Genomic DNA, 26,834 nt, shown 5'->3' with positions numbered 1-26,834 from the left:
TTTCCCTTGACTGCTAAGCTTACCCTGGAGTCCTTCCTGAGGAACTTTGCCAAAAGCTTTTTAGAAGTCCAAGTACACGCTGTCAACTGGACCACCTCTATCTATATACTTGTCGACACTCTCAAAGAACTCTAATTAGGTTCATGAGATAGGACTTGCTCTTGCAGAAGCCATGCAAACTCTGCTTCAGTAAGGCTTGTTCTTCTACACACTTGGATATTCCATCTTTAACAATACTTGTGGTTAATGAGCACAGAACGTAACCACAAGTCCCACTTTGGGCAATGCATTAAACCAAACATTGGCTTAGCAACACAGCCAGGGAGGTGCAAATTGGCTGTGAGCTCTCCTCCGGGAGATTGTTCATTTGCATGGTCTGGCTAAGGGAAGGTATGGCTTAGCTTAGCATGTTGTGAGAATGTACTTATTAAATCACACTGTTTTGTTAAGTGATATAGCTTCTGGGAATACACAATCTCGTGAGTTCCTCAGACTCAATCTAAATTAAGTGGATCAAGTTTCTGCTACCTAGATTGTGGGCCTGTGCCTAAGGATGTGTACATTTTGTTAAAACAAAACCTAGTACATTACAGGTGCTTCTAACAAATAACAAGCATAAACAGGGTGGGCAGAGCATTGAAATGCATGGAATCACAAAGCTTCCACCTATTCGAAACCCTACACAAGAATAATGAAGATTCAGTTACTTAACCTTTCAGGTGCATACAGGTCACATGCTTGGGAGGCCAAGCGTGTGTTTAAAAAGAAGGCTCCTCTGCTAATAACAGCATATAATCTAAGATTAAAATGCAGCACAATAATTTACATTCTTTTTCTTCTTTTCCTATGTAGCAGTTATTATTGGAATATCAATCCTGTTCTCAGACAACTCTTTTGTTTCTTCTGTGAGCATCAGCAAGAATGTACACTGCATTCTGTCAAAATGAAATTCTGACACATACAAGGCTATTTGCTCACTATCCGATTTGACTGTTAACCTTTCAGCTGCACAGACTCTTACAGCTGGTCCAATATTTGAGTGCCCATTCATCATTTAAGATTGGAGAAAGGATTCCTGTCTCAAAGAAATCTTATGGGAAAGGTCAGTGAAGAGAAAACATCAGCTATGATTCATAGCTTCTTGCTAAATCACTTCTTACTTAGCAAGCAAGAGTGGAATGGAGTATGAAGAGGAGAGGAGAGTGACAGAGTATTGTGGGGTTACTACTGGTCTTGCCAAAAAAACTGGATCCTTTACTGGATCAGCAAAATGTTACAGCAGAGGCAAGGAGGAAACATGAAAAACTCAGGAAGGTCACTTCACCCTTTAATGGCTTTCCTCTCTAAATAAAGTGTGTACTAATTAAAAGCTGTTGCTTTTTCCAACAAGGCTGGAGGGGGGCAAGGGTAGGGGGCTGTCAAGGAGTTGTAGCTCCTTCGTAAGATGGTGGTTGTGACCAGCAGTGGTGCAGTTCACATTGGCAGGTGTGCTTGTTTTCCTGAGACAACACATGGAGAGAGAATCCTGAAGAGCAAAATGAGGAGTCCTCCCTTCCAGTATGTCAGAATTGAGTCATGGGAAACTGGAGAGGAGCCTGGACCTGGAAATCAAGAGTCAGAAGTTGTGCCAGAGGATCAGACCTGAGAGGGTCAGACCAAGATTCAAACCAAGGAACAACATGAAACTACCGTGGACTGGTTGGGCGCAGAGGAATGGTGGGAGGAACCAGCTGGGGAACCCGCAAGGGAAGAAGGCTCAGAGCCTGGGGAGTGGTGGGCCAACAATGAGTGGTTGGAGGAAGAAGAGGAAGAAAACTGGGAGGAGGAGGTGTAATAAGTTTGAGAGGTAACAGGGCTTAGTGAGTGGGGAGAGCATGTTGCAGAAAGAAGTCCAGAATCAGAGGCAGAAGCTGAAGCAGGATAGGAGGGGGGGCCAAGTAAAAGAGATTAATCTGGCTGGCAAAGAGGCATGGGTGTCTCCCCCTCCTGCTGAGACAACCTGCACTGCCCCCAGTCTCCCAGAACCAGGAGAGGCTTGAAGCAGGTGCAGTTTCAGATTGATTGGGGGGAAACCATGCAGCTGTGAGGAGGTGGGGACCTTTAGTCTCAGCAACTGCTTCATAGGGGCAAGACCTACCAGAGATGAGGCTCATTAGGCTTGTGTAGAATCTGTTTTTGCTAATAAAGAATTAACTCCAACTTGCTCAGTGTGATTTACTGCTGACTTGCTCCTCTCCAAAACATGTTTTGGACACCCAGAGGGTGTTACTTGGGGAGTGCTTTTCAGCTCTGTGGAACCTCCAATGTGGGGTTCCGTAGGGCTCAATTCTATCCCCCATATCGTTTAACATCTACATGAAACTGCTGGGTGGGGTTATCCGGAGGTTCAGAGTGCGTTGTCAGCAGTATGCTGATGACACACAGCTCTACTACTTGACATCTGCAGGCGAGGCAGTGGACATGCTGGACAAGTGCCTTGCCTCGGTAATGGACTGGATGAGGGCCAACAAAGTGAAGCTCAATCCAGATAAGACTGAGGCACTGTTAGTGGGTGGTACCTCTGACCAGATGGCTCGGAGGTCGCCTGCTCTTGATGGGGTTATGCTGCCCCTGAAGGAGCAGGTTTGTAACTTAGGGGTACTCCTGGATCCTTTGCTTGAGGCTCAGATGGTCTCAGTGGCCCGGAATGCCTTCCATCAGCTTTGGTTGGTGGCCCAGCTACAACCTTATCTGGACAGGGATATCCTAACTACTGTTGTCTATGCTCTGGTAACCTCAAGGTTAGAGTACTGAAATGTGTTATACGTAGGGCTGCCTCTGAAGACGATTTGGAAACTTCAGCTGGTGCAGAATTCAGCAGCCAGGCTGCTCACCGGAGCAGGAAGGTTTGAGCATATTACACCTATCCTGATCCAACTATAAAGGTAAAGGTAAAGGTACCCCTGCCCGAACGGGCCAGTCTTGACAGACTCTGGGGTTTGTGCGCCCATCTCACATCTATTGGCCGGGGGCCAGCGCTGTCCGAAGACACTTCCGGGTCACGTGGCCAGCGTGACAACGCTGCTCTGGCGAGCCAGAGCCGCACACGGAACGCCGTTTACCTTCCCGCTGGTAAGCGGTACCTATTTATCTACTTGCCCCCGGGGGTGCTTTCGAACTGCTAGGTTGGCAGGCGCTGGGACCGAGCAGCGGGAGCGCACCCCGCCGCGGGGATTCGAACCGCCGACCTTTCGATCGGCAAGCCCTAGGCGCTGAGGCTTTAACCCACAGCGCCACCCGCGTCCCGTTCCAACTATACTGACTACCAATTAGTTTCCAGGCCCAAATCAAAGTGCTGGTTTTGACCTATAAGGCCTTAAACAGCTCAGGACCACAATACCTCAAGAACCACCTCTTCCCATATGAACCTACCCAGACCCTGAGATCATCTTCTGAAGCCCTCCTTCATGTGCCTCCTCCTCGAGACGTCAGGAGGGTGGCAACACGAGAACATGCCTTCTTTGCGGTGGCTTCCCGTCTATGGAATGCTCCAGGGAAGTTTGCCTGGTGCCTTCACTATAGGGTAGTATAGAAACTAAATAAATTGATGATGATGATGATGGATGAGGAAGACAGGACCCAATGGCTAGCATCAATAGACTGGGCCAGTCATAGGAACGTAAGAGTCCAAAGGCCTGTCTAGGCCAGCATCCTGGTTCCCATATCAGTCTATGGGAAGCCTGCAAGCTGGATATGAGGGGAAGAGTCCTCACCCACTGTTGTTACTTTATCTTTTTTTCAAAGATGCTGGAGATGTCAATGGGTTCCTTTGAAATTGTGCTGTCAGTACCAACCGGCTAATTGGTGCTGACAGTGGACCTGATTGGTGCTGGTAATGAAGCCAGCTTGACAAGGAACAATCGAGAACAGCTTTTGAAAAGTATGCAATGCCCTCTTATCAACAAGTGGGATACAAAATGTTAAGTCAGTCCAAGGCCACAAATCAATATGCTTTTCGCTTTTACCAGACTACAGTCTCAGCATAAATCCAACGGAGACCAAATTGCTTTCCATACTTGCAAGCTGTCTTTGAGTGTTCACAAATACAGACAAACGGGGGGGGGGTGCTAAAAAGACTCCTGCACTGGCAGACATTATTGCTGCTAGTTCAAATGAAAGAATATAGACGAAGGGGAATTAACTCTTCCAACTCTATGATTCTATGATTCTAACTCAATTTTATAGCATTACAATCCTGATAAAGCTTTGATGTCACTGCTGACCATTCAAGTTATTCTCTTTAAAAGGCCAAATCCCGAGAGTCTGCGTTTACATTAAAACATTGTATTGCTTGTTACCAAGAAGGGGAAAACTATACGCAGGTAGATCTATTTTAAAAAGAGTTCATATATCATGATCTTCATAGGTGTCACTGCTAGAGTAGCATCATATACCGAAGACGCAGGGGCGCCTGCTATCCTATTTTTATACATAATGAATACGTCAGTGTTAGGAACTGAAGCCACAAAGGACTTGAGCCAAGATTTATCAGGCAAGGGTAGATTTTCACATTCATCCAACACGAACAGTCTTAGTTTTCATTTCTTTGAAAGCGTGACTCCTCAGTAAGAAGAGAAAAGGGCTGTTCCTCAACAATTTCGCCCTTTCTGGTAACAGATTTGTGAATACCATGCCACCATGAATCAGCTACTGCTTTTTAGTGAGGTGGTGCTGTTTCACATGTATTGAAATATTGCTGCATCTGTGCCTGCCTGCAAGGTGGATAGTGACATGACATGATCACATATAAAAAACCAACTTTTCTGCATAAGGAATAAAAAGAAAGAAAATTCACCATTAATCTCAGTAGGCCGGATAAAGGAATTGTGGCAGCAAAGTTCCTGAGTTGTTGTTGATGAACCATACCAGGTTCCTTTGTGGTGTTCAGTCGTCTGACCTGACCAAGCAAAGATCAGCTGCTTGGCAGTTTTTCAGAATATGCCTTCTTCTAAGGTGCCTTCACATGTTAGTCTTGTGAAATGACTACATGGAATTAAAGGGGCTGAAGAGTCACACTGCTGGACACATACCCTGACACTGCACGCCTTCCCTGGCCCTGTCAACATTCATGCATGAACACTGATGCCTATAGAAAGGAAGCCTTGTAATTTTCTCCTGCTGTAGACCATCCACCTTCAGTGTATGACCATCATGGCTGGGAAAATTTCTGACAGTGGCAGATGTTTATTTATCTAGCTATTTTTTAATTTATGCTCTGCATCTGAAGAGACTTTCCAATGGCACGCCAAGGGGGCTCTAGTCATGTTTCCCTCCCTCGCAGCCTGTTTTGCCCCTTCTGTCATCTTTTTTGACTTAAGTAGATGGACTGTTTTGCTGCCCAGGGTTAATTTTCTGATGATTATGGCAGACTCTCAAAGGACAGTAATGCTTTGCTTTCCAAGTGGCAGATATACTGATTCAGGGTACCTCTGACTTGATACCTGCAATCTACAGCTTTGGGATGAGGTAGGTTTAGAACACAACACAATTTTATTCTGTTTTATACTTGGATGTGACTTTTAACAACATTGTATTGCTGTTTATGGTTGTGTTGTTCTGTACAGTATTTTTAGCTACCCTGTGCTCTAGTTAGGAGGACAGGTGGGAAATAAGTAAAAATAATAATGATAAACTATGGTTTAGTGTTATATGTAAAACTGGCAACAGTATCTTGATAATTTCCTATCAATCCATTGTCTTCTATATAAAGGTAAAGGGACCCATGACCGTTAGGTCCAGTTGCAGATGACTCTGGGGTTGCGGCGCTCATCTCGCTTTATTGGCCAAGGGAGCCAGTGTACAGCTTCTGGGTCATGTGGCCAGCATGACTAAGCAACTTCTGGAGAATCAGAGCAGCGCACGGAAACACCATTTACCTTCCTGCCAGAGCGGTACCTATTTATCTACTTGCACTTTGATGTGCTTTCGAACTGCTAGGTCAGCAGGAGAGGGACCGAGCAACGGGAGCTCACCCCGTCGCAGGGATTCGAACCCCTGATCTTCTGATGGGCAAGCCCTCAGCTCTGTGGTTTAGACCACGGCGCCACCCGCACCCCTGTCTTCTATATAGTCATAGTCAATTTATTTATACACCACATTTTCTAGAAATACTTTAGTGCTCAAAGCAGTTCACAGGAAATAAGCAGCGTACAATAATAGTACATATATACTTCCACAATAGTAGATTTAAACATTTGTTTTTGCAAGTACTGAAATCATTCTCTTTTTGGTTTGAAATGACAGTGACAAACATAGAAAGTATCCTTTTGGAAACGATTCAAATAAATCTAGTTCTAATAAATCTAGCCTAAACTAGCATTTACTGTATATTATTAATTTATATAAAAACCATTTATACACCATGCACAATTCAATAATATTCGAGTGGCTTACAACAACTAAAGTACAGATTTAAAGCAACACATTAAATAAAAATTAATGACTAATTAATAAAAAGCAGCACCCATAATTAACTAAAGTCCAAAATGCACAGCACTAATGGGTACCAAAAACCCATATATAAAACAGTTTTTAAGAAGCACCAAAAGCATAATACTCTCAGCATTTTTCAAAATAATATTGAGGGAGGGTGATGGTTACTAGCAACGCATTATTGCTTTAATAGTAAAACATTAATTTATTATTGACATGTTAATTCTTCTTAAATAGTGTATCTGTGTGCTATAAATCTATCATTTAAACACTTGTTTAAAAAAGAGAGAGAAATAACAAAATGTTTAGGGAAAATTCAAAGTGCTGCCATAGCCTGGGAAGGAAGACAAGCTTTGGCAAAGGTTTCTCAGTCCACTTGATGCCATATATCTAACCCTGTCCCTAGGGAACGAGAGTTCCCACACACGCACCCCTCCTCTAGCATTTCATTTTAGAAATGCCTTTGAAGCACTTTCTCTATTCAGCAGGGATGGCTTATTACACATTTTCCTTAGGGCTGCAATTAATATTTCTCCCTGTAGAAATCCCCTACTGGGGATTCCTGCAGCATATGATCAAAAGCTTCAGAATATTCTTGTAAGCATTTTCCAGCTGTACGCCTGATCTCTAACAGGCTAAAAAGGTTTTTTGACCTTAGTCTCAAAAGTCTGCTCTTCAACCTGGCCACAAAGTTCCATAGCAAAGTCCCTGCAATTTCCTCCTTTAAAAGTATCCTGTAGCAGTTGCTCTCTTGATTTACACAGAATGGTAAGGGGCGGACTAATAACTACCCAGATACTCCCAAATGTGATATCTGATAACATAACTTAAATCAACTGCCATACACTATTAAAGAGAGGTCATTAGATATAGCAGAGCACATTCTCTCCTTCTTTGTATACAGAAAAATGATGTCTGGTATCTTCAGCTAAAAGTAAATCAGGTAGCAGAACTATGAAATACCTTTGATGGAAGCCTCTGCAAATCAGAGAAGCAATCACTGGACTTTATGGACTAATAGCTTGACACAGAATGAGCCAGCTTTTGAATTCACAGTGAAGAGTACCAGGAAAATATGTGCTGGTGTGGTCCGTGCTGATGTGGTGCGTGGCAAGGGGGAAGATCAAGAGTGGAACCCAACATTGCACAAGCAGATTTCTACTCACATATTGGTACTTCACCTTCCTCTCCCCTGTTTAGCTCAACCTCACAGCCACAAAATCTTCTCAAGGGGTTCCCCCAACCATCCAGATAAGAGTGTGACATCATGCAGGGGGCTTCAAGTGGAAGAAGAAAGTGGTCCCATTGTGCAAATGGAAAGCTCTTACTTGTAAATAGGGAAAGGATCTTCACTGAGACAGTGTAATGATACAGACTCAGCAGCAGCAAAAGAGCCATTCAGGTCCAGAGCTCTTTCAAGGTGAAAGGTTGGCTGGGATGGGCCTGGTCCAGGAAAAGAGGTCAAGAAGCACAAGTCTGGGGTCAGCTACAAGAAGTTCAAGACAGCATGAGAGCTGATAAGTTGTTCTAACAAGTTTTCCACAACTTTCTTGCTGCTTGAGTGGTTAGTCTGCAAGCAGATGTGGCGTTTATGTGGATGTGTCTGGTTCCTTCTCCTGAAGTGGCAACTGTTCCCAGAAGAGAGCACTAAACCTGCCCTCCTCCCCACAATCCAGCTTGGCCAGCCCAGGCTCAGGCTCCATGCTCTCTTTCCATCAGGAGGGGAGGGAGCTGGAGGTCCCATCTCTACACTAGAGTCAAACAGAATCTGGAAAGGGAAGAGGGAAGAAAGGACTTCCATCTTTTCCAGCCTCCTCCTCTGATTCCTCTTCTTCCTCTGGATTCTGCCATCTTGGGGCCAAGCCCAACAGCACCAAAGGAGTCATGACAGGCCATTCTGTTTACACATGGATAACACTGGATATAAGCATGTAATATCTTTGGGGTCTAATACAAGGCACCTGGTTCACACAGATAATTGGAAAAATTATTACCGTGATCCTTTTGGGGATTTCATAAACTTCATAAATATTGAAGCAGAAACTATTCCTAACAATACCCCTTTCTTTGAAGTATATTATGATATTATAATTTGCTCTCCTTTAGCCAATAGGATCTGATCTTTCATTATTCTTCTGTGCATTAGTATAACTTTGTAACTTATTTATCACTTATAAACAACACTGATGGAACAAGTTATATCAGTCTTTAGAAGAAATATAAACATGGCAATCAAAATACTAACGGGGCAATTCAGTTGCTACCTCTAAATATACCTCCAGATAATCTGTTTCCTCCAAGGACATCTGAAGTTCCATGGCCACCACCATCTCAAGAAGCTTTCCCAAGAAGGAAATATTTGTGACTGGGTAGTATATGTCACACAACTCAGGGTTATTTGTTAAACACTAAACTTAAGGGAGCTGTTGGCAAAATATAAATTTTGTGTATACACATGTGACATCATCAAATCTCACAAGTAGCTATGAGCGTAGCTGGGGGGGCCGAGGGGTAGGGGGGCAACTGCCCCCCAGATCAAGTAAAACAATAGAAATACTTAGCTAACAGACCAATCATGTCAGTTCTGTCTCCCCCCCCCCCAGCAAAGTCCTGCCCACCTAAAAAAAAATGCTGGCTATACCCAAGCAGGTAGCTACCAGATTTCTGGGGTCCTGCCCCATCCCACTGAGTGACAGCATCTGGGAGCCACTGTTTTAATTAATTTTAACAGTGCCCTTGATGAGAAATGTGGCAAATTAAAATGGCAGCTCCAACCTCCGTGGTACTGATCACACAGTGCTGCAGTTATCTCTCACTTAAGGCCCTCTCAAATCTGCAGTTGGTATTGTTTCTAAGTGTCTACTGTGTACAGAGGTAACAGCAAATGCTCTGCATGGAAAAGGTCCCAGGTTCAGTCCTCAGCATCTCCAGGTAAGTCTAGGAGGGACTCCTGTCTGAAATCCTAGAGATCTGATGCCCATCAGTGTACTGTAGACAATGCTTAGGTAGGTGGACCATTGGTCTAACTCAGTATAACACAGATTTCTGTGTTCCTTGATTTTAGGGGAAGGGCAGTTGCTTAGTGATAGGCTACCTATGCAGATAATCCCAGGTCCAGTCTCCCAACAGCTCCAGGTAGGACTGGGTGAAACCCCTGCCGGAAGGGCAGGGATTCACTGCCAGTCAGTGCAAACAATAATGAGGTAGGAAGTACGGCTTAGTATGATATGGCTCAGTATTATGGCAGTGTCCTGTGTTCTTAATATTCAGATCCTGTTATTGGTTACACACCACAGGCTTGTACAAATATGTGCATTGTCTGCATCAACATTTCCTGTAACTATTTTTGACAGTTTCGTATTAAACACTTAGTAGCTTCATACGGCATTAATCCTGTTTACACAGAAGTATCAAAGCTGTGCTTGAAAATTATCCTCGAATTTGACTGCATTCAATTGTGATCCTGCTCAACATGCAAGAGTCTAAGGATGGAGCTGCAGACTGCATAGCTCCAACATGAAGAAACATGGGAAGCTGCCTACTAACCTGGTATTGTCAACACTGACTGGCAGCAGCTCTCCAGGGGTTCAGACGGGGAAGGGGCATTCCCAACCGTACCTGAAAATTGAGCTGCTTGTGAAGCAGATGCTCTACCACTGAGCTTCTTCCAAGCATGAGTAAGTATGGTATTTAGGATACACTGGCTAAGGCAGGGGTCAGCAACCCGCGGCTCCGGAGCCGCATGTGGCTCTTTTACACCTTTGCCGCGGCTCCGGGGCGGATACTAGCAAGGGGAGGAGGCGCATTGTGTGCCCCGACACTCCCCACTGTTTTAAATGTCGCAATGGTTTTGCGGCTCCCAGTTTTTTTTTTCCTTCGGTCCAAGTGGCTCTTTTTGTCTTAAAGGTTGCAGACCCCTGGGCTAAGGGATGCAAACTGTGAGCACCTTCCAGCCCTTTGAACAGAACGAGGTGGGCAGCTGCCAGGAGCAGCTGCCAGGCTCTTGTCATTGTTGGCTGACAAAGGGAGACACGCAGCTCAGTTGGTTAGAGTGTGGTGCTGCTAACACCAAGGTTGCAGGTTTGATCCCAGCTGCATATTCTTGCATTGCAGGGGGTTGGACTAGATGATCCTCAGGGTCCCTTCCAACTCTACGATTCTACAATTCTGTAAGTCTTTTATCCAAGTTACAAAGTGTGGATCTTCTCACCATTCAGCAGGGTCACATTCTGCACGGATTCCAGCCTGATAACTGGGACTGCAAGGATAAAGCTGTGAGAAGAAAGTTGAGCTCAAACTTTATTTCGTGGAAGATCGAGATTAAATTCCAGAGAATACTGTTCACAAGCTATGACCTGCCCAATTTATTTTACTGACTTCCTCATGCTGGATTCAGAGACCACTTTTGAAGGTGGTCTGGACATAAGGAGAAGCATCATAGCACAGTGGGCAGGGCATCTGGTTTGCATGCAGAAAGTCCTAATGTCCACCTCCAGGTAGCACTGGGAATGCCCACGGTCTGAATATAAGGTCTTACAGGGTGGTATGAAAGTGCAGCAGCTGAACAAGAGCTTCCAAAATTACGCAGTGCACACAGACCTCTCTACGTGGCATGTTGTAACATCGCCAAGAACTATATTACCTGGGCACAAAAACATGTTTGTGAACAATGAAGAAATGTCCATCACATATCACCAGCACAGAAATACCTGAACTCCAGGAACAGGAAAGTAAAATCTTGGATACCTTTTTGGGAGTTACACTAGTTTTCTTGTTTTGTGAAAGGTGTGAATACTTTATGAAGATTGTGATATTTCTGCTGCAACACTGTTTTCATGTATAGCTGCTTATCTGTGATTTAATCTATTTGGAGGAGCTGTGGAAGAACAGAGCTAGCTGAGAAGACTCTTATGGCTGCAAGGAAGGCTAATTTACTTTAATGCAGTAGTCCAGGTGGAAACCATTAGGAATCTAGCCAGCCAGGAAGGAAGGAAGGAAGACTGGTGAATGAGAGAGAGAGAGAGAGAGAGAGAGAGAGAACACAGAGGAACTATTAAAGACTTCTATGAGCGGTACCTGCAGCCAAAGCTGTGAAATGTTCTTCAGGATATGGTTTGGATGAGTGCTTTCCCTACTGGAAACCTATTATCTGTTTAGGGTAATTGAAATCTGGGCCTTTTCTAAGCATTATACTCCATGTTCATCTCCTCTCCTGGTCTGAACACTTATTTTGTTTAAAAGGCAATGCAGTGGAAAAAGAAGCAACAGAAGCAGACTGCACCTCTTTACCATCTTAGAAATCAATGGCACTTAAGAATGTTGGTTTTTCCCCATCCTTACATAGTGCTGGCAACTAAATAAATATTATAATAATAATTTATTTACACCCCGCCCATCTGGCTGGGTTTCCCCAGCCACTCTGGGCCGTTCCTAACAGAATATTAAAAACACGATAAAACATCAAATATTAAAAACTTTCCCAAACAGGGCTGCCTTCAGATGTATTCTAAAAGTCAGATAGTTGTTTACTTCCTTGACATCTGATGGGAGGGTGTTCCACAAGGCAGGCGCCACTACCGAGAAGGCCCTCTGCCTCGTTCCCTGTAACTTGGCTTCTCACAGTGAGGGAACCGCCAGAAGGCAATTGGCGCTGAACAATGGGGGTGGAGACGCTTCTTCAGGTATACTGAGCCGAGGCCATTTAGGGCTTTAAAGGTCAGCACCAACACTTGGAATTGTGCTTGCAAACGTACTGGGAGTCAATGTAGGTCTTTCAAGGTGTTATGTGGTCTCGGCGGCCACTCCCAGTCACCAATCTAGCTGCCACATTCTGGATTAATTGTAGTTTCTGGGTCACCTTCAAAGGTAGCCCAAAAATAACAACAGTACCCAAAATCTAGATTACTAAAATAAAGTATCAGCTCTGCTTTACTCAGAGTGGAACTTCTGAAATTAATGGGCCTAAGCTTTGGACTCATCCACACTTCCTCTTGTCCTGCTGGCTTTCCCCCAAGCCACTCTTTCATACTCAGTCGAAGCAAACAGCTATTTAGGTTCTCTCCAGATTGATGTTTGCTCTGATTTAGCACCGAAGAACGGGTTTTCCCTTGGAAAGGAGCGGGACAAAGGGGAAATTGCTCAGACCTGTGCTTTCTAGGCATGGGACAAGCAGAAGTATGGATGACTCCTTAGTCATGCGTATAAATTTAAATGGCTCTACTCTGAGTAAAGCATAGTTGAATATCACCCTATGTTCCCAGTCTAATTTAACTCCCCATTCACTGGGTATTAAACTAACCCCAGATCTTTTATGTGACTAGCTGCACCTTGATACCTCAAAGGACTAAGGCAGAGATGTGTGGGAGGTAGGCTGGTAACTTTAGATGATTTGTTTACAAGACTGATATAATCCCAATATAACATTTAATACTCTCTAGCAACCTTGCTTTGGAATACATTATGACTCGTTAAAAGCAAATCTAAAAAGCCACTGTAGGATATTGTCATTCAATTGTTTAATTTATCTAACTAAAAGATAACAAGAGACAGACTATTAACTCAATAAGATAGTCATAAGCATTTGCAGATGAAAATTCACTTGATCATGACTGTTTGCTTGATCAGAAATCTAAACAAATTATAGTATAGTGTTTCTTCAAAATTTCTTTTTAAAGCAATAGTTTTAATATGCCTCACTTACAGCAAACAAATGCCAACAAATTGTCATGTCTCAGTAGGAGGGAAATAACACCATTATATATTATATATATATATATATTAAATAAACCTGGATATGATAAAAATTGGATAAATACAGACGTCGATGAATCAGAAGAATAAAGAATTTTCAGTACTGCACTGTGAAACAAAACAAAAATTGAACACCCAGAATTAAACACGTTTGGCCATCGAAACCACAAGACTTCAGCAACCTAAAATCAGTTTTAGACTGTAAAGACTGAAAATAAGGGACTGAAAACAAGATAATAGTACTGAAGTGTAATGCCTCCATGCACATAGAAATGAATGCTGGTCATTCCATCTCAGAAATGATGCCATGACCCTAGAAAGACTCAGAAAATGGCAACCAAAAATCTCAAGGGCTTAGAGCACCTTTTCTGCAAGGAAATGCTCAAGCACTTAGGATTTATTATTATTACTATTTTAGGATAAAGACATGGGACGTGGGTGGCGCTGTGGGTAAAACCTCAGTGCCTAGGACTTGCCGATCGTCAGGTCGGCGGTTCGAATCCCTGCGGCGGGGTGCGCTCCCGTTGTTCGGTCCCAGCACCTGCCAACCTAGCAGTTCGAAAGCACCCCTGGGTGCAAGTAGATAAATAGGGACCGCTTACTAGTGGGAAGGTAAACGGCGTTTCCATGTGCTGCACTGGCTCGCCAGACGCAGCTTGTCATGCTGGCCACGTGACCCGGAAGTGTCTTCGGACAGCGCTGGCCCCTGGCCTCTTAAGCGAGATGGGTGCGCAACCCCAGAGTCGGACACGACTGGCCCGTACGGGCAGGGGTACCTTTACCTTTACCCTTAGGATAAAGACTGCTTGTGGAGGGAAATGTTGCAGAGATTTATGAAATTGTGGATGGCGTGGGAAGCTAAGAGAAAAGTATTTTTCTTCTTCTCTAATAATTCTAGAGCTAAGGATCACCAATGAAATGGATTGTTGGGAGGTTCAGAATGAAGAAAAGACGAAAGGATGCTGTATAGAGCGGAGTGCCCAGTTTATAATGCATTGTTCTCCTTATGTTCACATTTTGAAATTAAAGGAATGTTGAATTTCTAATCCATGCTTGGAGAGGATCTTGCTAGGAGTCTGTGCCTGTGTTCAATGTCAAGCGCACTGAGACTGCTCCCTCCTTTCCTGGTAACTTTAAAAGCTGAGCACCATGCCAGAGGCACAAGCCTTAGATGTGAGCTGACTAGGAAGAGCTAAAGAGCTTGTCTCCTCCTCAGGGCCTCAGGGCCGTCTTACCCATAGGCTCTAAGGGTGCAAGGCACCCAGGTGCGCCAGGCCAAGAGTCCGGGGCCCAAGAGTTGAGTCCGGGGAAGATCCCACCCACCGATCGGAGCGCCGTGGCGGGCTCTTCTGCTGTGCTGCGAGTCCAGGGGCCACCGAGCCACCGAGATGCTGAGGCGGGCGGGCGGCTCTGCCTTCCTGCGCACCTGGGACTAGGCAACTTGGGGCTCTTCAAAGGAACCTATTGCCACACCCCTCCAAAAACAGCAGCATCTTTTTTCAGATATTACTGGAAAATAAGTTATTTCCATTACTGGAATTATTTCATAATATGGATTATGTGGGGACAGAAGCAGAACAGCTGAAATTTGTCATCGCCAGTCTTTTGTTGTTGTTGTTTTTATTAAAAGGGCAATGCTTCTCCTTCTGTGGTCAGTACAGCTGATGAACGTTCACTATCTGAAGCTGTAAATAATCAGCGTCTCTCAAATGTGAAGTTACTAGAACATTTGTTTGGTACATTGAGGAAGGCACAAAGCTCATTGTTAAAACTGGTGGAGGAGCAAAAGTTTTAAGAGAAGTAGTGCTCAAACATCACGGCCCAAATTCAATCGGCTATCTAAGAATTGTGCTGTAATGGAAATACTTCTCCTCCATCTAATGTTAAGAAAAAAATCTACAGTTTTGGAATTCACAGAGCAGAGGCAAATACACCATCTGTATAGAATGCCTTAGGGCAAGTTGCTTTTCCCTTGCCAAGAGGACACTTGCTAGGTTGGCAAAAATAAATCATAAGCTTTGCAGCATTTTAAAACTTTGCTGGGAATCTGTGCCAGAGCTGGTAGACAAGATGTCAGAAGTATAGTTAGACTACCTGGTCTGGATCATGCACAGATTTCAAAGACCAAAGAAGCATTTATTTACTGCAACAGTGTATGTAAAAGGATCTTCAGGACAACTAACATTGGAGCATTACTAAGTACTAAGACGAAATAAAAAAAAGGCCACAAAACCTGAGCAAAGAGAGAAACTTACTATCTGTCAGCACAAAGAGTTTCACTTGCCCAGCAAGACCCCACACTTTTTAGTGCTGCCAGCAGGAGAACCATAGTTAACTTTCTCCAGTAGTGCTCTACCTCTACCATGTATGGTAGGAAATCATTCTGATGGGAGGGTGCCTGTAGGCAGCTGGCGGGAAGAGTGTCACTGCCTGGAAATTGGACATAATCCTGGGGGCTCCTGAAATTGCCTCCGAGGCAATCCCCCAGTTCCTAATGGAAGCTACCTAGAGGGAACAGTGGAGCACGAGACTGAATAATTTAGCCCATCAGTGGAGATATGCCTAAAAAGAGTGTAAAAACATCATGCTCAGTGCCACTAGGTACTCCTCCAATTAGGACACCATGTGTGGTCAGCAATGGAGCCTTTTGTGGGATCATATGGTCCCCGATTTCATTGTGGATATAGCACTGCAGAAAGCTCAGCAGCAAGTTTTTCATATTCTTTTTAACCTATAGACACAAACCAGACTAGCAGAAGTGTGGAAGTCAAGCTCCACTCTTTGTGGCAATGCTGCAATTGGGATGGGTGCAATGAAGGGAGTCACAGTCAGAGGGCCAATGGTCAACCTACATTCCAAAAAATCTTAGAGCTAACTTAGCTAGAAGAACACTCGAACCACTTCCTTGTGCTGTCGGTGTGTTTTCTTCATCTGAAGCATTAAGTTAACTGCACTTGGTTCCCATTAAAATCAATGGTTCTTCTCATATTGATTTTAATGGAAACTAAGTGCAGTTAATTTAAGTTTGGATCCAACCCTTGGTTACTTAAGGCTAACTTTACCTTACTATTAATACAATTCATTCATTGGGAGCCAGGTTGGTATTATGTTAAACATTTGAATTCAAGTTTTCATGCAGTTTAACAAAAATTGAATGCTACATGTCATTTCCTACAATTCTGTATTTATTCTGACTTCCTAATTCTTTGACTAATCTCTTAACACCTTTCTGCCTTGTTAGATCATCTACAGTCACCTGCACAACACTTACGAAGAGGCACCGTGCATGTGCAATATTTGGTCTTAACAGAATGCAGCTATATTGGAAACATTTAGTGTAGACACAAGCTATGCGCACAGCATAGTAAGCTATATTTGATTGCCTTTGGCAGCGTTTATTCTAATACTTAAAGGACAGAATGTAAAACATTCTGTTTCATTGAGAATCTAATGTGAAAGCTTCAAGCACTGAAAATGTGTGCTGCCATCAGTCCATCAATAGGGATATTTTTAGAACACGCAGAATCAATCATTATAATTCTAGTGGGGGAAAGAAATGTAGTAAACATGCAGTATGAAATGAAAGCCCTCTCAAGTAAGGACAACAGCAGTGGCTTCCAAGTTTGACTTTTGTAGTTCCACAAGCTAATGCTTCCTCCCGACATTTTAGAGGATTGAACATCTTTAAATAAATTGGAATCCCTTGCTGGAAACAGTAGCTTTCTAATTCTGTATAGTGCAGGAAAAGAACTTTCTAAAAATGAAGATGGCGAGTCTCTAGCTTCAGAGCCTATGCCAAATGTAGTGAGGTGCTGAGTGAAGCCAACATTTTCTCATGTACCCTTCCTAAAAAGACGAACTTCACAAATAGTAGTGTGGATTGCCAAAATCCGGTCTGCTACAGTACCAGATCATGACTTGGACCCTGCTAAGTTTAACTCATATAAATATTATGAATTATATGCCTCTGTCTATGCCCAGCACCACACCATTACAGTTTAGAGTTAAAAACTGTATTGTGGTATAAAGGGGAGGAATGAGGTAGCCAAGCTTGCAAATGACACCAAATTATTCAGGACTGTGAAAATGAGGGGGACTGCAAAACGACTTGTCCAAACAGTGTGAATGGGCAATAAAATGGCAGACTGGGAGCATTTACTATGTTTTTATATGTACTGTAAGCCACCCAGAGTGGCTAAGGAAACCCAACCAAATGGGCGGGGTATAAATAATAAAATTATTAATATTATTATTACTAATTTCGTATATACTTTCAGGGAGGCCCCTTTGGTCAGCCATATTTGCCCCCACATGGGGCAAAGTCAAAGCAGATGAAAAATCCAATTAGGCTTTTCATTCAGTCTCTCTCTCTCTCTCTGTCTCACACACACACACACACACACACACACACACCCTGCTGGCCTCAGATAGGGGAGCAAGGGCATTTACATGCTTAGTTCTCACTTCAGACACACAGGCAAAAGAGTGAAGCCACCACCCTTATGAAACAATTGTGGCTAGCCACAGAAGTCCATCCCCAAACCCCAACAGCTTGTGAGGCTGCTGGGCTTCACTCTGAGTCCCAGTGGCTCTCTTGAGGTTGGACCTTGGAGTCTGAATCCAGAGTCATACAACCCAGGGCCCCTAAAAACACTACCAGTGGTAGATGACAAGGGGCAGCCACAAGAAACTGACACAGGGCCAGTACCTGGAATGGGTAGTCATGTAGCAGGGCTGATAGCAGTTGCTGAATATCCTTTTTAAAGACAACATTAAATTGTCCAGATGCAGAGCAAAGTACCTGGCAAGGTTCTATCCAGCTGCACCTACCACGCCCCACTGGTGTGACCTCAAATGAATGTGACCAACCAGAAAAGACTAAACTGGAAGAGCTCTTGGCGCCAGGGTGGACAGTTCAATGAAAAGTGTCATAGTGGGGAAGGCAAATTCCCTCTTAGATATTATTAAGAAAGGGACTGAAAATCAGATGACAGTTTCACAGTACCCAATGGTGCAGTCTCATTGGGAATACTATGTACAGTTCTAGCTAAGAGCAGATGTCACAAAGCTTGAAATGGGCAACTGAATGGAAGATACTGATGGCTTTTAGCCACAGTATCCTAAAATGTAGGCTTCAATGGAGTGTCCCTATTCAGAGGCAATGTTCAGGGGGGCAAACAATAAAGAGCATTGTTGCCGCTTGTGAGTGTTCAGAAGCAGGTGGCTAGCCACTGTTGGAAACAGGATACATGCCAGATGGGACTTGTTCTGATCCAGCAGGGCTGTTCTAAGGGCTTAAAATCTGACTGTAGAGCCTATATCTACCCCTTCTGGACTACAGATGTTGGTAGGTATAAATACTTGATGCAAAACAACTTTGCTCAAGCAGTTTGGAAATGCTAACTAGGGTAAATACTCACCTCTGCAGAAAAGGAGCCAGTCAAATTTCCCCATCATTACAGTGCTTTATTATTTAATTGTTTATGCACACTTCTAGAATACATGTCGACTAGCGGACACAAAGGTTGCAATTCAACATCACCCTAACACAAACATTCTATGACCACAGGCATTTCTGCTCCCCCCCCTTTCCCCACCCCATGCAGTTCTAGAGCCTCCTGGCCACTCCCCCTTTAAAACTGATTTGGGGACACAAGGGGAGGAGTGGGATAATCCCACTGTGATAGCAAAGTCCCTGCACTGGCTCTTGCTAGTGCAGCTACTCAGTTGAATCTGGCCCAATATGTTTCATTGGTTTCAGGGTGGCTTCTTTCAAACAAAACATTGGACCACAGATGTGTGTGTGTTTTTTGTTAAGCCGCAGTTGACTTCTGAACTCCGTGCGGCTCTCCCAGAGGAGGGAGGGGTTGTGCAAGCCCAAGACTTGCACATTGCTAATTTTTGTCACGCTAAATTATTGTTTAACAGAATATCCAAATGTGGTTAGTGAGCTTGATGGCTGAGCAGGAATTTGTTTCTGTGTCTGTGGCCTAAATACAAGACTCGAGCCACTGCACCATACCAGCTTTTTTTGAGATGCCATTACGTAAGTGCAGAATGCTTAACAAGCATGGTTTATTCCCACACTGAAGAACATGATAGACACCTGTGCATTAATTATTTCCTTGCAAAAGCAAAGCAAGGGACTGCATGTGTAAAGCAAGAGATTTGCTGTGCCTACTGTTGAGAATATATTCTGTTTTTGCATGGTTTGTAGTACAATTCACAATCGAACTGATAAGAATTGTTCAGAACTAGAGCTAGGCATGGATGGACAAGGGTGTAGATGGCTGAGGGTATGTGTATGTGTGTGTATGTGTTTGAATAGGCATGTGTGAGAGAGGGCGGATACGGGGGGGGGGGGTTTAACTGCCATACAGCCTCAGTAGGTTCTCTATGAAAGAATGTGGTCCTCAGGCAAAAAACACATTCTCCTCCAGTGTTTAAAGGTTTAACTCATGAATGTGGAATTTATTTTCTAAATAAGGCTACAAAATGTTTACCCCACTGCATCCACAGAATATTTTCCTTCCTATATGCTATGGAGTACAACTTAACGTTGTACCAGGTTTTCTTAAGATTAAACAGCAAATGTGAAAAGCACAATATTCTTTCTTAAGTTCTGGGCACAAATCAATTATACATAGAACATATATAGAATTCAATCTGAATAATGAAAAAGTGACTTGATTTTACAATAAGTATTGCAAATAAAAATGTGGCATGTATATTATATCTTAGGTTGCGCTGCTAAGGTCTTTCCAATTGATTATATTACAAAAAAAGAACCTCAGCAACAGATGCGGTAATAATTAGCGAATAGAAATTTCAGATACCCAAAATGCTTTTTAAAATGTTCTCTTAGTAATCTTTACAACAGTCCTGTAGAGAAGGTTAAGTATTATCATTCCCAAATTGCAAAAAAGGGAGAGGCTGAGAGAACAGTGGCTTGCTAAGGCCACCTAGTGAATTCACAGCAGAAGTGAGACTAGAACCAAAGACTCTTCCCCATCTCAGTTCCTTAGCCACTATGCTACACCAAATGAAGACCTCACACATCATGCAGCCTTGCATTCATCACCAGCACACCATTATAGTATCAGGAATGCTGACACCCCACTTTTAAGCTATTGAAACCTAAAAGGCAGGTTTTCAATCTACAGTAAGCGAGCAATGTTATGCAAATATTTATGAACTCGAGATTCCAAATTAAACATTGCATGTGTTGGATTGGGTTGCAAGTGTGTTCTAAAAAAGAGAGATAAAGAAATCTATTACAATCTCAAAATATGCTCTCTAGGACTATGTAAAGTTAAGCATAAATTTGCAAATGATCTAGAAGAATTACAGCATTACTTGCTTTTATTTAATAGTCATAGGATTGCAACCATACAAACCAATCCTTAGCTATTTACTCAGAAAGAAGCCCCGGTGTGTTCAATAAGATTTACTCAGAAGTAGACTTGCACAGGACTGCAAGCTTGGTTTTCTGAAGTTTTCCCAAGTTTTTATTTTAAATGAATTTAGTAACAAGTCTTTTTCTTTTCAGTGTCTTGGCATAGATACAGTGGCAATTAACATGTTTGCCTATTCTTAAAAGGAAATCTGAGAAGCATAGGTCCATTGCCTAAGAAGGCATTTCTTGCCAGTTGAAGATAAAAGAGGAGATTATGCAACTTTCACTGCAAGGTACCACTGTCAGTTGTCATCTTGTCTCTGAGCACTGTTAAAAGGCTAGGCATGGGCAAATGTGTTTCAGATCTGGTAACATGTATCGCTATCCAATTAAACGAAATGCATAAATATCAGGTCCTAGAGTTTTACTGCAGTGTAATAAGCCAACAAGGTTGGCTTGTACTTACAAGGTCATGTCTTCTTAATAATGTCCCATCAGAATTTGAAATAATTATAGCTACCTAGACAAAAGAGCCATGTGCAATTATAAGGACAAATCTGGCAGAAACGAGGAAATTGCTTTATCAGCTTTTGGAAAAGGACCTGGCAAAAGAGGTGAGCATGACTAAAGAGGGGTTTTTTATTTTTGAGAGAAATAAATCCTAGCACAATTTAGATGAACAGTGTCAAAGCACATACGGCGGTCTCCAGCAGTATTTAGCAGGTAACTGGGGGCGTTCAGAAATAAAATTTCTGAATGGTTTGCTAAATACATATTGAATTGTAAGATAAATGTTCTTCTAAAACCCTTTTCCTGCAAGTGTTCCAAAAAGCACAGTCTCTTTCATCTTCTTTCATGCTTTCCTATGCTACAGTTCTAGTGGAGGGGGGAATAAAGCCACCCTCAAATACTGCATCAATATGAACACATGGAGCCTTTTTATATGTGCATCAACTACAGAAGATGCCAACCTCCTTTTTCTCTTCATTTTTGAAGGTGGGATGGGGAGGACTGAGCATTTCTCCTGTGGAAATGTAAGTATATTTAACTGTGATGTGCTGGTCAAAATCAATTCTCCACAGGAATACAGGCACAAAGAAAATATAATGACGCTGCATTACTATGAATAACCTCCCATGAACCCCCAGGTTCTTGTGCTATTTGCAAACCCTGCTCATTTTTACCAGCACTTCAGGGCAAATATGCAACACTCTCTTTGCAGGTAGCCATTCAGACCGAACTGAAAGGCAGGTGAACCAAGTGAAAGTCAAATATGATCAAATACCTGCTGGAAACCCAAGTCAACTAGTTATTTACAGGCAAAGTAGGAGAGCTAATAATCATGCTTATGGGTGACCTTTCCCAAATGAAACACTGGCCCCAGAAACCACCAGCAACAGAAAAATGTGGATATTTCAAAGCAGAGCTATAAACTCTCTGTTTCTTACAGACAGGATGAGCCATGCTTGGATTATGCACAGTCTCTCTCTTCCTGCACTTATTCATTATTATACACATCCCTTCTGGAAGGAAAGGCAGTTTGTCTGTATACAAGTATCCCCGGTATCTTTCAGCACCCTAATCACTATAATGCTGACTTTAGCCTTTAATATCATAAGTAAGGGCATGTAATCAAAAGGTCAAATGAATATAAGCTTCAGCTGTCCTACAGTCTTTTAATTTGTACATGTGCTTGCTAGGCATGAAGGAATGCAGTGTTATTGCAAACACTGCTTCCCACCCCCACCCCCGGGATTTTTAAAAATTGTTTTTAAAGACAAGCTTCATTTTCTATCTTTTAGAAGGTGAAAGCATTAGTTGCTAGCTACTCAATGGTTCCAGGACCACCTAAAAGAACCATCTCATTAAGTCAAAGGTGACAATGTGTAGTGTAACACAACTGGCTAACTTTGCATAGGACATAAATCAAAGTCTACAAAAGAGATGGACTGACTGCTGCCTGGTACAAATCAGACAGATGATGTGCCTCATCTTAAACTAGAGATCAGATGACTAGGATCTCTCTTTACATAATGGGGAAAAGCCTCCTGCGTTCCAGTGATGTTTGTTAAATCAATAACTGTGCCTGAAACAGGCAAAGATTTACCATGCACCATTTATGAGCGCTTTTGACTTGAGAACTGTCAGGTTATTTTGAATATTCTGAACTAATTACAGTATCAAGGCAAATAGTTTTATTCAAGAAATGTGATGTCCCACTTATTTAAAAGATAAGAAAATCTCCCGGCTTTATGCACAGCAGTACATTCTAACTCGCAAAGATGGAATAACTGTGTAGGTCAACATTACCCTGAGTTTGAAACTATACAGCAAATGCATAATAAAGTCATTCCAGTCTTACACCCTGTTAAAATACATACAAGTCTTTATACAATGCTGTGTTTTCACTGTTTAAAGTTATAGTTGAAAAGCTCTATCTGGCAAATCTTCTACACTGTAAATCAAACAAGCCCCAATCTGTTTTTCACCAACAGCAACAGAAAGAATATCACACACACATTTCCCTCAGACTTTGTTTAAAAACTGGCTTATACAAAATCATTACTGTTTAGACTTTTAAAAAGAAACTGCAAGTACTGTCACATCGTTTGCCTCTCACTGCAGTAGTCGCTTTATGCAGTGTAGCCCCCCCCCCATTATAATATTTTATGTAGAAGTTGCATTACCTTTCTAGAGACACAAGGACATGAACTAAAATCTAATGCATCACTCAGTCCTCCAAATCTGCACACCATTTCCCCCCAACAGCTTCTGCCTCCGCGGGTCGGGATGCAAATTGCCAAATAAACAATCTCAAAATAGAAAGGGGAATGCCTCCTTGAAAGGAAGAAAAAAATTAGCTAGTATGATTGGGAAGCTGCTACTTACTTGGTTAAGCTATCATCACAAATCCAAAATTATTTCAATTATACAGCGGAGTAATCACTGCTCGGCATCTGTAAGGGATTGACAAACTGAGCTACATTACAGGAGTCCCTCTGCAGACTGTACCATCCAGACCGAGCAGGTGGGGGGAAGGAGCGGATATTTCCGAGCGAGCATCTTGCTGAAGGAGAGAGCAAAGCCCAGGGAATGTTTATGGCTTGCCGTCGCAGACAGCCGGAGGAGGAGGGCAAACAGCAACGGTGGCACGGAAAGGAAGGCTTTTTCTTGCAAAGAAAATGGACTGAACCACCATGTTGTTGTTTGTGGTTTTAATGCTTCCCTTGGGATAATGACAAAAACGGAAGATGGCAAACTACCAGGAATATGCCACTTATGGGAGAAACCTTCAAGGACAAGGACTGTCAAGTTCTATCACTATCATTGGAGAAAGCGGGGGGGAGGGAATGCGTGTTGGTGGAGCGGAGAGGAAGGGGAGAAGTCTGTTCACTACTGCATCTCTACAGAAGGGATATGCAGACTGCAGAGACTCTTGATTTCAGTCTCTAAGGTTAACCAGGATTTGGTGTGGGTTGTCCCCCCCCCCCCTATTAATCATTTGCAGACCTGATCAAAATTTCGCCTTTCAGTTGTAAACTCATTTTACTAATGGGGAAATAGGTAAAAGCATTTACAAAAGCAGCATTCTGTAAATAGAGCACCATGATTTTGCACACGCGTGTGCACAAACACACACGCACAGGCAACATGTTTCCAATCTCTGAGGCAAATGTAGCATGATTTTGTCTACAAGACATGAGTACATTAGAGTACATCATTGCTCCCCTTTCTTTCTAAAGGATTTGAAATAACGATATGTGGGTAACCAGAACATTTTAATCAGTACATTAACCTATGAAGCAAAATAGAACACTGTCCTAGATTTAAATGTTCAGTACTAATATTTATTTCAATCCCTGTAAAACACAGACTTTTGTGAAATGGGGAGGGAAGGAAGATGCAACACACTTTTCCAAAATGCAAATTCCCCCCCCCCAATATTTTTTTTTAAATAGGCACTTTTTTGCTTACTGGTAAGTTATTTGTTTTATGTGCTTCTTTTTTGTTGCAGTGCATTTCCACAGAGGCATTTCAATTTACAGCTAGAATTATTAAAACTGAAGAATCTGTGGGGAATGAGAGCAGTGTTTTTGAGTAGGGGAAGTGGTAATTTCTTCTATGTCCAAATAGTGCAACAGTGTACTGGATGTAAATACTTCATTTTACATGAATTGATGGTATAAGCAAATTCTAAAATTCTACAAATTTCTGGCGGTGGCATATTTACAAATTTAAATTTCAGATAATTTTAGGCCCCATAACATTCTTAGGGTCAGAGTCTAGGCATGAAGCCATGCATCCAAGTTTTGAAACAGACAGATATGCAAGAAACCCTGTGCCTTTAAGCATGTAAAATATTACTATGTTTCAAGTTGGAAGCTTTTCTAGATTATCTTAGTGACAGCAGTGCTTCGTGACTGGGCTGCATCTTGGATGGAGCATGCAATTGCAACCAAGCACACCTCCCTGAGCACTAATAGGAGTAGCTGTACGGATGCTCTGTCATCCTTGCTTACTTGCTGCTCAGAATATCAATTCAGCCAGTTAAACCAAAGTCTGCACTGCAGTGCACCAAAATGGAAGCTTTAAAAAAAAAACCCCTAACATCTCTGATGAAGGAATATCACACCTTTGCCAATCAGTTAGAAAATAGGGGAAAGTCTGTAAATAAAGGTTTTGTTGTTGTTGTTTTTAAAAAAGAACAAAAGCTGCATTTATAAATAGAACACTCAGGGAACACATGCTTATCATGACATCATATGCAGTGACATTGTATTACATTTTAACCATACTGTGCAGGCTATCGCCTGCTAAGGAACACCCAATTCTAACTGTGCGAGTGATAGTGCTCAGCCTGTAGATCAATGTCTAAGACTGAAATAAAATAGAGAGGATAAAGTTTGCAGAGTGAAAGGACGTCCTGAGTGGGCTCAGGAATTGCAACTGTCAGTTGCTACCTCAGCTGCTGTGCTAGGTTGCAAATGTTGTTGCACCAAAAGTCTCCTGCCAGGGTCCAATGTTTATGATGCATCAGAGTTGCAAAATCTGTTGCATAAAAACTTTGTTGCCGGTAATTTTTCCACCTAACAATATTCTAAGGGGCATTAAAATGATACCATCCATTAAATGACGGGCATTAAATAATACCATCCATTGCTCTCTCCTAAAATGAAAAAAAGAATATGAAAAAGACCTTTTGGGGGGAGACATTTGAGATGCTCAATTTGTTTTTATTTGTTTTAACTATTTGATACTGCTATGCAGTGACAGCAACCAACTCAGCAAAGCACAGCTAGAGAGCACACACAATACAGGAAATCCATTGAGTCTTGAAATGAACAGCATAAAAATATGATAATTCTTGTAGCACTTAAATTAATTACTGAAGAGACATTCTGGGATAGCTGTTTCCACACCAGTATTCCCAGTCCTCATTTAGAGTAGGGCCTCCAATGCAACGTGCCACACAATGTGATGATCAAGCTATTAACCTTGTTGCTAGCCTCATCAGTTGGGGTGGGGGGAATCTCCCAGTGCTATGTGCCACTGGCAAGTGTCTCTATTTGTTGTAATGCTGTGAGTCATCACACTGTCACCTGGGTAACAGGGGCCAGCTAACATTACCAAATGCAATCCCATCAAGGCATGTCTTCTGAAGTAAGAATCTGACATAATTTGTTGTGAGGTTCAGCCATAGACTGTTTATTCCAGATGCATAGCTGCTGTTGTTTTTGCAGCAATGGAATGCTCAAGTTCACTCTGTGACTTCCGTTAAGGTTCATAACTTAAAAACTCTTCAGACCCTTTTTTTGATCTGCCGCCAAAACCCAGAATGAACTGCACTGTCTGACAGGCTGCTACCCAAGGATGCAGCAATCATAAAAATTAGGAAGATTCTGTTTGCTGCAGGATAGAATGTTTAATTCCACCAGGCAAAGTCTACGAAAGTCTCCTTGAGAAACTGGCTAAACAAAAATGCATATAAGGGCAAGACACTATAGATACCTGTCAAGCTAAGTATTGACCTCCTTAGAGCTACAAGAAAAAAATGTAGGTTTACGTTAGAATTAACATCTCATTTTGTTTCATCTTTCATTGGGCTGATGGGCACAAATCAGTAGGATTTTTGTTGGATGAACAGGGAATCTGCCCCCAGTGTATAGTGACTTGCGAAGTTGAATACCTGGTGAAAAGTTGCTTTTTCTATAGCCAC

General features: G+C 42.5%; 1 protein-coding gene and 1 long non-coding RNA gene across 17 annotated transcripts in view; one reads left to right on the top strand and one right to left on the bottom strand.

Moving 5' to 3' along the window:
• Positions 1-26,834, top strand: part of LOC309526090 — a 399,393-nt gene that overhangs the window by 69,418 nt on the left and 303,141 nt on the right. The window lies entirely within an intron of this gene.
• ATP2B2 (ATPase plasma membrane Ca2+ transporting 2) overlaps positions 1-26,834 on the bottom strand; it is a 358,314-nt gene that overhangs the window by 170,191 nt on the left and 161,289 nt on the right. The window contains exon 1 of one of the 16 annotated variants that reach the window (XM_082211886.1): positions 23,507-23,852. The exons of 13 other annotated variants lie outside the window; for them this stretch is intronic. The gene's annotated coding sequence lies outside the window, so the exon portion shown is untranslated. Of the gene's footprint in view, positions 1-15,577; positions 15,670-23,304; positions 23,409-23,506; positions 23,853-26,834 lie in introns of those variants that run through there. 2 more of the 16 variants (XM_082211888.1, XM_082211890.1) reach the window with 2 other exon arrangements.

This window comes from Podarcis vaucheri, assembly GCF_965113315.1.
Source record: "Podarcis vaucheri genome assembly, chromosome: 2".
Taxonomy (NCBI): domain Eukaryota; kingdom Metazoa; phylum Chordata; class Lepidosauria; order Squamata; family Lacertidae; genus Podarcis; species Podarcis vaucheri.
The sequence above is the reverse complement of the archived record's forward strand: the minus strand, read 5'-3'. Positions and strand labels throughout refer to the sequence as shown.